Genomic DNA, 9,623 nt, shown 5'->3' on the forward strand with positions numbered 1-9,623 from the left:
TAAATAAAAAGAAGAAGATAGTAGGAAGGGAAAAATGAAGGGGGGAAAATTGAAGGGGGAGACGAACCTTGAGAGACTATGGACACTGAGAAACAAACTGAGGATTCTAGAGGGGAGGGGGGTGGGAGGATGGGTTAGCCTGGTGATGGGTATTAAAGAGGACACGTACTGAACGGAGCACTGGGTGTTATACGCAAACAATGAATCATGGAACACTACATCAAAAACTAATGATGTGATGTATGGTGATTAACATAACATAATAAAATTAAAAAAAAGAATCAATGAATTTGTGGCTGAATATACAATGGAATATTAGCCACAAATTCACTGATTCTTACAACCACCTGATGGAACTTGCTTTCTCCCCACAATACAGAAGGTAAAACTGAAGCACAGAGTGGTTAGGAAACTTGCCCACCATCACAAAGCTACCATATTAGTTTCCTATTGTTGCTGTAACAGATTACCACAAACTTGGTGGCTTACAACAACACAAATTTATTATATCACAGTTCTGGGGGCCAAAAGGCTGCAATTTATTTCTGTGGGCTCAAGTCAAGGTGTTAGCCGGGCTGGTTCCTTTTGGAGACTCAAGAGGAGAATGTGTCTCCTTGGCTTTCTAGCTTCTGGAGGCACCAGCATACCCTGGCTCATGACCCCTTCCTTGCACCCCTTAACCTCTTGCTTCCAATATCACATCTACTCTGTCTTCCATGTCAAAACTCCTATTCCCTTCTTAAAAGGACACTTAAAATTACATTTAGAGCCCACCTGTATAATCCGGAATGATTTCCGCATCTCAAGATCCTTAACTTAAGCACATCTATAAAGTCCCTTTGCCATGTAAGGTAACACTCACGGGTTCCAGTGATTTGAATCTGGATATATTTAGGAGACACTCTTTGGCCTACCATAGCCACTGAGCTAGAACTAGGATTTCAAGGATTCTGGTAATATAGATAGCCAGCCATTTCACTAGTGTGCCATGCTGCCTCAGATAATGGGCACAGCTTCTCAGACAAGAATTACAAGAAAGGATAACCTATTGAGTGTAGCCTAATAAACATAGGGTAAAGTGCCTCATGGAACCCAAGGGCAAGGTGCAATGGAACCTCAGGAAAGGCCCAAGTACATTTACGAGGAGGCCTTAGGATATATACTTTGGGGATTATCTGCATGTGTTACCCATTTTTCTCTCTTCCTCTGTATCTTACCTTTCTCTACTTTTTATAGTCCCCATGTCAGGAAACTGTCACAACACAGTTTTACATGTTTACATTCTGTCCACACCCCAAAACACAAATGTGTCCTTTCTCCTTTCCTTGTAACTGACCACAGTGCCAAGGGCTAGATCACATAGTATAAATATGGGTTTCCAGTGAAGTGAGATCAGAGCTTGATCCAATGTGAATGATCACAGAACATTTTTTTTTTTTGTAAGAGGTGAAGCTTGAAAGCTGAGCAGCATCCAAAAGTAACTTCCACAGCTTTCATCTGTAAAAGCTCCCTGGAAGCAAGGACTATAGATTCTACTTTGTATTTACATCCAGAAGAAATGTGACAGCATTTATTTATTCCTATAAGAAATTATAGCAGAATTATAAAAACAACAGGTCCCAAGATAGGAAGGAAGAGGCCCCAAGAGCTTTTAGCTCGTGACTTCCAAAATAGCTATTAAATTAATTTTCTTCTTTCCCTCCTTCCTGCTTTCCTTCTATTTTCCTGCTTCTTTCCCTCCCTACTTCCTTCTTTCCTTCTTTCCTTCTTTCCTTCCTTCCTTCCTTCCTTCCTTCCTTCCTTCCTTCCTTCCTTCCTTCCTTCCTTCTTTCCTTCATTATCCATTTGTTTGTCTTTGGGCCCATTGAGAAGAAAAAATTATAAAACTGAAAAAAGGCATTAAGGTTCTTCCCAGAGATTTCCATGAAGGCTTCAAATGCTCTGACTGGGAGCCTGGGCTGGGGGTGTTACCCCAGCTGAGCAAACAACTGAAGATGTATATCAGCTGGTACAGGAGATCTGGGATCACCCATAGAGAACCAGGGCACAATTCAAGGCCTTGAGAGAAATTAGGACACCATAATCCTGAGCACTGGTAGCCTAACAGCAGATACTTTGAAGTGGGGACAGCGTACTTGAATCAGATTTTCAAGCTATGCAGCCACAGTGACTAAAGGCTAAGGTTGGTGGGGCAGTTTCAGTATGACATCTGTTGACAAAGCTAATAATAATCATTAAGGCAAAGCAGACAAAACAATTATTGTCACTGCCATGCATTGACCAGGAGTCATGGAATGCCACTTTCGGATTCAAAGCCATCCCTGAACATTGAGTATTAAACAAATAAGGATGTTCTTAGAATTCACAGTAAGGACAGTCCATGGGAATGAATGAGAGTTAAAATACAAATTCCCTGGAACTATCCAGAATAAGAAAGGACAATAGAGCCTGTTGAAAGTGTACGAATTCTGGAGCAAGTAAGGCTTTGCATCCAGTCTCCCTCATTTTCTAGCTTTGTGGCTTTCGGCAAGATATTTTACTTTTTTGAGACTCCATTATGAAGTAATACCTGCTTTGTAGGGATATCCAAAACATTAAATGAGTTAATGTAAGTAGTATCTGACACAGAGGAAGAACTCAACCAAAATCCTTTCATTCCTCCTTTTTCTTCTGCTTTAGTCACTTTTGACTGGACTCCATATTCACACCCCTCCAAAAACTGGTTCATGCCAACCAGCTATCACCAATCCACCTACTCTCAGCTGACCCTAAGTTACTCTTCACATGTGTTGCTCAAAAAGCAAGTTAAACAAACATCAAATATTTAGTGCAGATCCCTTCATTGTCCATATGTTCTGAAAGCCATTGACCCGATTCCTCAAACTATTGGCAGGAAGTACAGATCTCAATTTTAGATGGAATTTCTGCATCCAAGAAAACATCCAAATGGCTTAGTCTTAACACAAGCCATCACAGGCAACAGAGACAATGACTGTAAGGAAATTATGTTTTTTGCCCCACAAGGTGACTGGAAGGAAGCCTATAATCAGAGATGAAAGAATGGTGAGAGGGAATCAAACTTTAATGAGGACACATGCTGGGAACATGGGATTTGGAAGCCATGAGAGACTCGGTGGGGTTACAAGGCAGCCAGAGGTGGGAAGAATAGTCACTGGCATGGAAGAAAGAAGGGAAATAGCTAAATGATATTTTCCAACAACTGTGGCAGGATTGCAGAAATGCAGACAGGAAGGATGGTTTGATTGTATTATAAAAAGCATAGCATATGTTCTATAGTTAATGAATCCAATTCTAAATTTTAAAATACACTAGCATACAGTATACACTAAATGACATTGGGTAGGTGTATTTACATAATAATAATAAATGCAACTTATTTATCATATATTCTCAATGCCTGCCACTATATAAAAACAAATTCAGATAAATTAGAAAATAAGGAATTAAGATAGGCAGAAAATGATATATTAGAAAACAGAGAAACAGTAAAACTGACAAGTGAATTTAAGAATTGGTCTCTTTGAGAAGCAAGCAATCCAAAATTGCAGAAACTGCAGTGAACCTGAAAAATATAGAGAGAAAGTACAAATACATAGCATTTGAAATGGAAAGGAGGGGGAATGATATCACAGATGTCAAGGGAATAAAAATAATCCTAAAAGAGTTATTTGCCAGACTAAATAATATATTTCAACATCTGTATGAAATGAATGATTTTCTAAGAAAATGTTGCCAAGATTGACTCCATAAGGGACAATCTAAGCAGCTGACAAAATTGAGAAAGTTATCAGAGATCAACAACCAGCAGTATGCTGGGGCTGGCTAGCACTGGTTTCTGAAAGACAACAGTTCACCTCTCTTCCTCTAAGTTCAGTAACATCATGAGAATACACTTACAATCAGCCATTGGTGGGAGTATTTACACTATGGAAATCAGCAAATGCTACAAAGAAGAACCACTTATTGAACATTTACTACTAGCACACCACTAATTGTAGTCCTGAAAAATGTCAGGACCAGATGAACTGACTCAAACTTTTAAGGAACAGACATCTCAGTAATTTGCAAAATGTTCCAGAGCAGAAAAGAAAAGCTCCTAAATCTTCATTTAACAAGCCTTACACTGATACAAAAAAAAAAAAAAAGCTGTAGATTAATCATTTTCTTGTATATTAATGCAAAACAAAAAGACAAGTGAAAAAAAAAGCAAAAAAAAATTCCATAGCTTATTATAGACTAATACACCACAGCCAAGAGAGATTCTTTCCTGGAAGGCAAGGGTCATTCTCTGGTAGGAATAGGAAGTCCATTAATTCAATGCATAATAATAAATTGGTCAACAGAAAATGTGAGCTATGTCCTCATGTGACTGAGGTGGGTACATGAAGAAATAATTAAATAAAATATAGTATAATTAAAAAGAGAAAGAAAAAATTATGCAACTAGAAAAGAAATTCTGAACTCTGTTCATTGGAAGGATTTAAGTTGCTACTTTCTACTGATTTAGCTACCCAGATATAGCAAATGTGAACATGAACAAGTATAGAAGCCCCCCTCCTTTGTTTTAATTTAGAGACCTATATGATGTATATCTTGGAATATTTCCATTAACTTAAATTTTAGACAATTATTATAATGAAAGAAAAAAGGGGAAGAAGAAAAAAAGGGAGATCAGGGAAACAGGATGAAAAGCAGTAGCAGGAAGAGGAATGGAAGAAATGAGGGAGAGAAGAGAAATAGAAAGTGAGGGAGTGGTAAAGAAGAGAAAAAGAAGGAGAGAACAAGGGTAGGAAGGAAGAAAGGAAGCCAACTGCATTCAGCCTTTTCCTCCTTCCTGGTTTAAAAAGTCCGTAAGGAACATCATCAGTTTTGATTCCTTGGAAAACAAAATCTCTCTCACTCTCAGACAGGTGAATTAAAGCACAAAGACTCTGGCATGGTCCAGGCTCCCTAGTGAGGAGGTGGATAATGAAGGGGATGAGAAGACCCCAGCTCTGAGGCTTACTGTGGGGTGGCCAAGTTCTTGCCAAGCAGGGTCACAATCAGGGCCAGCAGGGTCACAAGTGCCTGATCACACCAGCCAATGGAGTCCGTAGTTGTCCCAGGGAGGTCTGGAGAAGAAACAGGGGCACGGCTCTTAAAAGTAGCTTAGCAGCTCTGAGCTGGCCAAATGCTCCCAAGGGGACTGGAAACCAAAGTAAATTGTCTTTCTCAAACCAAAGGAGGAATGAGGAAAGGGAGGGGGCTTGAGTTCTCCTGATTTGTGTTCCTCTCACTCATTTGACAGGGCAAGTACTAACGTCTTTGACTACTGTATTCAGGCAATATTAGATGTTATGTATATATCACTTCTGTTGTTTCTGGATGTTGTACTCCTCGTCGTAGGAGGAAGGAGAGAGGAGGAAAGGAAGAAGAGAGGTCGTAGTAGTTACAGTGGTGGTTGTATAATCGTAGTGCTGATGGTCATAGGTCACAGTGTGGTTGTATTTATTGGAAATCATCCATTCAAACCTATTTTGACTAAATACTCCAGGTACTAGGCAACAAAAACTAATGTGATAAGAGCTATAATATGTGTGTAAGACAAAGAGAAAAGACTGAAAACTTTCTAGGAAGATCTCAAATCTTCTCAAATGCTTTTGAGAGGAACTCTTAGGAAACTGGAGAGGCAAGAAAAAGAGGAAGAGAAGCAATACAAAAAAATGTTATGAGAGCTTACAAATTGTGAACACTTTTCCTAGGTGTTTGTTCTGGACTGAACTGTGTCCTCCCCAAATTCATATGTTGAAGCCCTAACCCCCAGCAGGTCAGAATGTATGGAGATGTCACTAAGTTAAAATGATGCCAGGGTAGGCCTTAATCCAATCTAACTGGTATCCTTATAAGAAGAAATTAGGACATACAAAAAGATACCAAGGATGCATGCACAAAGAAAAACAAAAAACAAATAAAAAAAACACTGTGAGGACATAGCATGAAGGTGACACGTGTTGCCAGCCAAGGACAGAGGCCTCAAAAGAAACCAAACCTACTGACACCTTGATCTTGGACTTCTAGGGTCCTAAATTATGAGAAAATTAATGTGTATTGTTTCAGTCATTCAGTCTGTGGTATTTTGTTATAATAGCCCTAGTAAACTAATATAGTGTGCAATAAAAATTTGTATAAAGAGGGAAGGAGTCAGGGAGGGATGGAGGAAGGCAGGAAGGCAGGCAGGCAGACAGGCAGGCAGGCAGGCAGGAGGGAAGGAAGGAAGGAAGGAAAGAAGGAAGGAAGGAAGGAAGGAAGGAAGGAAGGAAGGAAGGAAGGAAGGGAGGGAGGGAGGGAGGGAGGGAGGGAGGGAGGGAGAGAGGGAAAAAAAGGGGATAGAGAGCAAATCTGATATGTCCTTACTTTATCAAGGTGGTAAATACCATAATTTACTCCTAACTACCTTACATCATTTTATAAGCCAGTATTTCTGAATGTGGTCAAAAATATTAAAATTAAGGGGGTGGGGCAGGGAGATACGTTCCAGAATGTGCTTAATTTTAGAGGTTTAAATTAATTTTTCATTCTTGTGTTTCTGTCCTCTTACATAAATGATTATTTAGTGTTGCAATATTTGTAAGAATTCAGGGCCTGCCTTGTTGATGCACATGTTATTTGCTCCTCCCTGCATTTATCCATATCTTCATACACAGTCACACACACAGAGGATGTTACTAGATATATGAATAATCCTCAGGATTAGTATGCTGACTGCTTACTAAAAGCTGGATGATTTAGCTATTTATCCATTTACCTTTTCATCTCTCTCTGTTCTCTTTTCTAAGGGGAAAAAAAGTAAGATTGCAATAATATTGGTTAAAAACATTTCCACTTGGCAAATTAAAAGGAAGATTTAAAAATCATGAAAGCATTAACACACTGGTTATGTATATGCTGAGCATTTGGGAACAAATCAGGAAACATAAAGATGCCACAATGATTAAGGCTGAATAATAGGTTGCTAAGTATAAAGAGTCATCCAAACCATGCCTTCAAGGGCTCATTCACTCACCAGAGCATTGCTCTGAAGAACTCTGCAGTGAAAATGGAGTGACTTCCCAAGAGGAGAGACAGCCAGAAATAGAACTAAGAAAAACAAATAGGTACTACATCATAATGGAGTTGCACAGGGCCATCTCTGGCTACCAGAAGCTGACCCCTCCCTCAAGGTCACACTCAGGTGAAGAGGCCCAGCTCTACGAATCAAAAGACTTTTGAAATTTCTGAGCCTCATTTTCTATTCTATAAAACGGGTATCATCATATTTATTTCACAGTGTATTCAATTAGATACTGTAGGGGAGGAGAAATAATTTTCTTCTATCTCTTTAAGTTCTTGGCTGAGACCCTCCTGTGATAAAAAGACAGATTCACAGGAGAAAAAAAGTAGTATGTACGTACATATGTGCAGGATTCCTATGAAGATAGGAGACTCAGAAGGCAGCCAAACAATTGAGACTTCTATACCACCCTGAGCTGAGGAAAGGGACAGGGGCCTGGGCCTTCCAATGGGGCGAAGGCAATTCACTGGAAGCCAGAAGAGGGTGTTTGGTGTGCACCAAGGTTGCTCTGCCAGCCGCTGAGTCTCTGAGGTGAAAAAGTGATTTCCCATCACAGCTCTCTCCCCAGTACAGGCCCCTTTCTAATGTAACTTTTCCTTACAAAAGGGTAACTTGTCTGCTTTTAGAGCTTCTCCTGTGTCTGCAGTTTCTCAAAATAGCTCAAAATAATCCTTAGGCCAAAGAGACATATTTTGGGGTGATATATTCTGCTACCCTTCAATACAGATGTGATAGGGACTAGAAAAGCACTTTTTATTAAAGTGTAAAGTACTGTGCCTGCATGAGACGGTGGTGGTGGTGATGACAAGGAAGAAAACTTGATGGGATGGTGGCATTCTCTTCAGAAATCTGAGTCATCATCATTCCAGAAACTGTCTCTACTCCTCCTGCTCCCACACGCCCCCCCCAGCTCCAGGACTTTCCAAAAGGATGTGTTGTCAACTTTTCCCGCCCCTCCTCTGGCCCTTCAACCACACAAACAAGGTGTTTCTCTTTTGCTGTTGCCAATGGGAGTTCAGGCCTTATTGATTTCAGGACTCTTCTTTTTCTTTCTTTTTTTTTTTCTTGTTTTGTTTTGTTTCCCCTTTCCTGCTTTCAGAAACACTTCCTTCTTGAAATGTTCAGATCCTCCGCTTTCACACCATAGCAGTGAACAATTTTAGATTCAGTGACTCCTATTATCTTTAGTTGCAAAGCAGAGAAATGAAACCATGGGCATTAGTGATAAGGCAGATCTACTCACTGAGTCATTGTATCTCCTCATGTTCATGGCCACAGGACCTCAATATTGCCAACATTCAAGGGAAACCATGAAAGAAAGAAACCTGTTCCTATGGACTGAATATTTTTGTCCCTCCCACAAATTCATATGTTTAAAACCTAATTCACAGCATGCTGGTATTTGGAGGTAGAGATTTGAGGAGATGATTAGATCATAGGGTAGAACCTTCACAAATGGGATTAGTGCCTTTATGGAAGAGACCCTGGAAAATTCCATAGCTCCTTCTGTCAGGGGAGGACACAGCAAAAAGACAGCTGTCTGTGAACCAGGAAGCAGGTTCTCACCAGACACCAAATCTGCAAGCAGCTTGATCATGGACTTTCCGGCCTCCAGAACTATAAATTTCTCTTGTGCATAAGCTACCCAGTCTATGACTTTTTCTTTTTTTTTTTGATTATAGCAGCCTGAATGGACTAACACACCTGTGAATGCCCCATCATCCACACACGTTCTCAGAGCACTGACTGTATGCCTGGCTCTGCACTGGTGCTAGGGAAGGCAGGTAGATGCACATGACCAGATAAGGGGATGTAAATTTTCATGGGGAAATGGACTTATATGATATCACTTCAATTTGGGGCTCAAAATATAGGAAAGAAAGATAGGAGCAAAGTGTTTCTGAAGCACTAAGGAGGGAAGGAGATCTTCCTGCTGAGATTAGGGAAGTGTTCATGGCAGGTGTGAGTTCCTGGAGGTGAGCCTTGAGTTTGGGGAACATTTAGACCTGGTGAGAGCAGGTGAGAAGGTACATTTCAGTTGGGATGAGAAACTTGAACACAAATTCCAGGTCATGTCTGTGCTGGGATTTAAGGAAACAGAGGCCATAATAATAAGCATATACTTTTGACTAATGCCAGTCATTATTCTAAAAGTGTAATGTATGTTTACTATAATCCTCATAACAGCTCTGTGAAATAGACATCATTATTATATGAACTTAAGATATGAAGAAACCAAGATCACATGGCCATCTCAGTGCCAGAGAAGACGATTTCTCCCCTTTGGACTTACATGTGCATGTACTGAGATGCAGCTATGTTAATGGAGGGATATACAAGATGCTAAGGGAACATGGACAAAGTCTGCCCTATTCTACATGGGAGAGGAGTTGCAAAGGAGGCAGAATGAGGGAAAGAATGAGGAAATACAGAATGTGAAGTAGAATTCTGGATCAGCATGTGCAAAAGTTGGCACAAACACAGGATTTAAAGTGAATAGTAGAAACTTCAG

The sequence above is a fragment of the Mirounga angustirostris genome, unplaced genomic scaffold (genome assembly GCF_029215605.1).
Source record: "Mirounga angustirostris isolate CCGP_5_RB_7025 unplaced genomic scaffold, mMirAng1.0.hap1 SCAF_13, whole genome shotgun sequence".
Lineage (NCBI taxonomy): Eukaryota > Metazoa > Chordata > Mammalia > Carnivora > Phocidae > Mirounga > Mirounga angustirostris.